This window comes from Trichechus manatus, unplaced genomic scaffold (genome assembly GCF_000243295.1).
Source record: "Trichechus manatus latirostris isolate Lorelei unplaced genomic scaffold, TriManLat1.0 scaffold00075, whole genome shotgun sequence".
NCBI classification, from domain to species: Eukaryota; Metazoa; Chordata; class Mammalia; order Sirenia; family Trichechidae; genus Trichechus; species Trichechus manatus.
Genome location: NW_004444011.1, coordinates 12,049,704 through 12,054,506, shown reverse-complemented (window position 1 = coordinate 12,054,506; position 4,803 = coordinate 12,049,704).

Sequence of the window (4,803 nt, the reverse complement as noted above, 5' to 3'; positions counted from 1 at the left end):
GTGCCGCGCGCAGGGGGCTCGGCGCCGCTAGCCCGGCGGCTCCTTGAGGGGAGGAGCGTGCGCCCCCGGCCGCGGCCTGCCCCGCCCCCGCCCCTCGGGAGCGCGCGCGGCGCTAGGACTTGGTCCGTCGGCTTCGGGGCTTCGGCGTGAGGACTCGGGTCGTGCGAGCCCCTGCTGTGATTTTAAGGCGGCCGTGTGGATTCCGCTCCCGTAGAAAAATCTCTCCGCTTCGCGCGCTGTGGAAACCACTTCCTAGAGAGGTTCCACAGACGTCCTGTGCCCTGACGATGTGAGCCTTGCTAGCGCCCTTAGTAGGGACGGTCTGAACACATCTGAACTTGACGTTGCCCTGTCCCGCCCAGCCTTTTTTAAGTTAGTTTCTGAACACTGCGGACGGCTAGTGGGATCTTCCCGCCAAAGTCTCATTCTTAATAACTTCTGGGAAGAAGGGCCCACTTCACTGTTTCATTTTTACTGGCCAGTCAGGCAAGTAGAAGGTGAATACAGTAAGATTGTTCCAATTTTGCGGATTCTACTGGAGCGAGTGAGTGTTCTGCTGTTGTGTGCAAGTCGATTCCGACTCATAGCGACCCTACAGGACAGAGTAGAACCGTCCCACACTTTCCGAAGCTGTGATCTTTAGGGAGCAGACCTCCAGGTCTTTTCTCCTGCCCAGCCGCTGTTGGGTTCCAACTCACTGACCTTGCAGTTAGCAACCTAGCGATTAACCATTGCAACACCAGGGATCACGTCAGTGTTCTAAAGGCAATGAATTTCAATTCAGCTCAGAGTGTTGGATGCCATAGGGAAGCTAGACGAAAGAGGGCATGGGAAGACACCAAAGAAGAGTTTGAACAGATACAGGCAATCTACAGATAGCAGACTATCAAGAACGCTTTCTGACTGGGAAAATAGTATCCCACTATTCTCCACCTATGTATCTCTTTCCTTTTTTCCCTCTTTTCCTTCCAATGCCCATGCTTTCTCTTAGTATCTTTTTTCTCTTTCCCCTTAACCATCACAGTTGGGAATGCAGGCTCTAGAGTCAGATTACTGAAATTCAAACCCCAAATTCCTGCCTCTACCGTTCTTAGTAGCTATGCGAAGTTGGGCAGCTTAGCTTCTCTGTGCCTGTTTCCGCACCGTAAATGGGGATAATAAAAAAAAAACCTAACTCATAGGGTTATTGTGAGGCTTAAGTGAAATCATCCATGTAAAATTCTTACAGACCCGAAACAGTTTGAGTCACCCCGTGCACGACAAAAAAACACTGCCTGGTCTTGCTCAATCCCCATGACTGGTTGTAGATCTAACTATTGTGATCCATAGGATTGGCTGAATTTCAGAAATGGGTTGCCAGGTCTTTTTCTTCCTAGTCCAATTTAGTCTGGAAGTTCCACTGAAATCTGTTCAGCATCAGAGTAGCTCGCAAGACTCCACTGACGGACCAGTGGTGGCTGCGCATGAGATGTATTGACCTGGAATCCAACCAGTTTTCCCACATGGAAGGGGGGAATTCTATCACTAAACCACCACTGCCCCCGTAATGAAAACTGTAACCAGTTGCCATGGAGCTGACTCCGACTCATGATGACCCCATGTGTGTCAAAGTAGAAATATATTCCATAGGGTTTTCAAGGACTGATTTTTAGAAGTAGATCTCCAGGCCTTTCTTCCGAGGCACTTCTGAGTGAAGTCAAACTGCCACCACTCAGTTACTATCAGAGCGCATTAATTGTTTGCACCACCCAGGGACTCCAATGAAAGCTGTAAAACAAACAAACAGACAAAAAAAAAAAAAAAAAAAACATTGCCATTGAGCGGATTCCAACTCATAGCAACCCCATAGGACACAGTAGAACTGCTCCATAGGGTTTCAAAGTCTATAATCTTTTACGGAAGCAGATTGCCACATATTTCTCTCATGGAGTGGCTGGTGGGTTCTAATTGTTGACCTTTCAGTTGGCAGCCAAGAGCTTAACCACTGCATCACTAGGGCTCCTCCATGAAAACTATAAACCCCTATAAAAAGGCATTTAGATTGGAAAGGAAGAAATAAAGTTGTATTTATTTGCAGAAGACGGCATCATATAATTAGAATTATATAAAAAAAACATCATATAGAAAGAATTCACTAAAGAGCTACTAGAACTAATAGTGTGATTAATAAGGTCTTAGGATACAACATCAATGTAACAAAAATCAATAGTTTTTCTACATACTAGCAAAGAACAATTGAAAACTGAAGTTTAAAAGAAAGCCACTGAATGCTCATCAGCATCCAAAAACATGAGACATATATGGATAATTTAAAATTTGTGTAAAATTTATACAGTGAAAACTGTAAGTCTATGCTGAGGGAAATTAAAGAAGACCTAAATAAATAGCTATTCCATGTTCATGTGTTGGAAGACTCAATACTGTTAAAATTTTACTTCTCCCCAAATTGATCTATGGATTTAATGAATTCCAATCAAAATCCTGGCAGTTTTTTTTTTTTTTTTTTCATTTGACAAGTTAACTCTAAAATTTGCATGAATGCATAGGAAGAACAAAGTTGGAGCACATACAAATCTGGTTTCAGGACATCCTACAAAGCTACAATTTGATGACAGTGTAGTAGGCAAAAGGGTAAACATATAGACCAATAACTCAGAGTAGAGTCCAGATATAGATTCATATGTATATACTCAAGTGATTTTCAAAAAGATGTCAAGGTAATTCAATGGGGGAAATTATAGTCTTTTCAATAAATGGTGCTGGAACAACTTCATATGAAAATATCCATATGAAAAAAATGAACCTTGAGCCTTACTTCACACACACACAAACATTAACTTGAAATGGATCATAGCCTACACATAAAAGTTAAGATTATACAACTTCTAGAAGAAAACATAGGAGAATCTTTATGACTTTGGGGGAAGGCAAAGATTTCTTAGTTAAAATAACAACTAAAAAGCTCTAACCATAAAAGAAAAATAAAAGACAAACTGGACTTCATCAAAATATAAAACTTTGTCAGGCCTAGCTTGTAACAATGGATTACCATATCTAATATTGTCCAGGTGTGGACCAGTAACATGAAACTTGCATCCAAAAATGGAGGGCACTGAGAGAAGAAAGAAAGAGGCAGGTACCTCCAGTGGGGTGGCAAAGGAGCTTATTAGGGAGACTTTACATACAAGGCAGTCGTTGGTGGCTGCAGGACCAAAGCAGATCTCCATGCCCTGCAGTGGGAGGGCAGAGGTTTCATAGTGGCAGTGGACAATAGTGGCTACATGCCGGTGACTTACATAAGAGTGACTCAGCAACTTGTAGTGAACTAGTGGACCACATGAGGGCACTCATGTTTGACCTCACAAAGCCTGTTTTCCCTTCAGTCCACCCCTCTAGGCTGGCTCTTACAATCTGGCATGTTCCACCTCTTGGGCTGCAGCACAAGAGACCCCGTTCCCTCCCCACAGGGAATAGATATAGAAGAGGGGTTGGCCAGGTGCCGTATGTTGCCCATGCATGTTCAAGAGACAGAGAAAGTTACTGTGTGCCCATAACAGGGGGAAGGCTTCTCTGATAATAAGAAGGAACTGGGAAAGAGAAGGCAACCCAATTATCAGCCTACTTATTAGAGAATGCTCTGGACCAAGGCCTTTACTTAGGCAACCTGGGTGGGAGGTGTAGAGGCAAACCATTCCCCCAACAAATATAATAACAAAAGCATAAACAGCAAAAGACAAGATAAAGGGGACCTCATAAAAATTAAAAACTTTTGTTCATCAAAAGACTTTGCTAAAAAAATGAAAAGACAAGCTACTCAGAGAATATCTTCAGAAACCATGTATCTGATAAGAATCTAATAACCAAAAAATATGTAAAACTTCAATAACCATAAAAAGATGAATAACCCAATCATAAAATGGGCAAAGGACTTGAATAGATATTTAACCAAAAAGGACATTCAAATGGCCACCAAACAAATGAAAAAATGCAGATGCTCCATGTCATTAGTTATCAGAAAGACGGCGAGGATGTGGGGGAAGTTGAAACCCTTATCCATTGCAGGTGGGAATGCAAAATGGCATAGCCATTGCGGAAGACAGTGTTACGGTTTCTCAAAGAACTAAAAACAGAACTACGGTATGACCAGCAATTCCACTCCTAGGTATTGTAAAATGGTGGGAGTAGCATCAGAACCTGTCTAACTTCAAGGGGGATAATGTGAAGCAAGATCAGCCCAAGGCTAATCCTTGTGAGGTGGAGGTCAGACATTCCTCCACTCTCCAACCTTTTTACCAATTCTGACACCAGCCATCACTCCCACGGAACTCTCTGCTCCTCTTCTGGGTTCAATAACCGTTGCAATGACGATACAGAACTCACAGACCATACTTACTGTTAAGTGGTTTATTAAGGAAGCAACAGGGTACATCTCGGGATCAGGATCAACAGGCTACAATGTACACAGGCAAAGTCTGGAAGTCTTCCCTGAAGTGGAGAGCACACCCCTCCCTTCTTCGGTGCAGGACAGCTCTCCCAGCTTCTCTTAGCCGTGCAAGCAAGCAGCCCTTCTCTCTGCCATGCACACCCCCTCTCGGCTGTGCAGGCTTCCTGTCAGCCCCTGAGGACAGACTTCCTCTCGGGCTCCTCAGGACAGGCTCCTCTCAGCCCCCCGCCCCAAGACAGGCCTCCTCTTGGCTCCCTGAGGACAAGCCTTTCTGCCTTCAGCCTTCCTGCTATCAGCTTCTCCACTGCTAACTGACCCAGATCATAGCCAGTGGAGCAGTTTTGTTCAGCTCCCTTAGC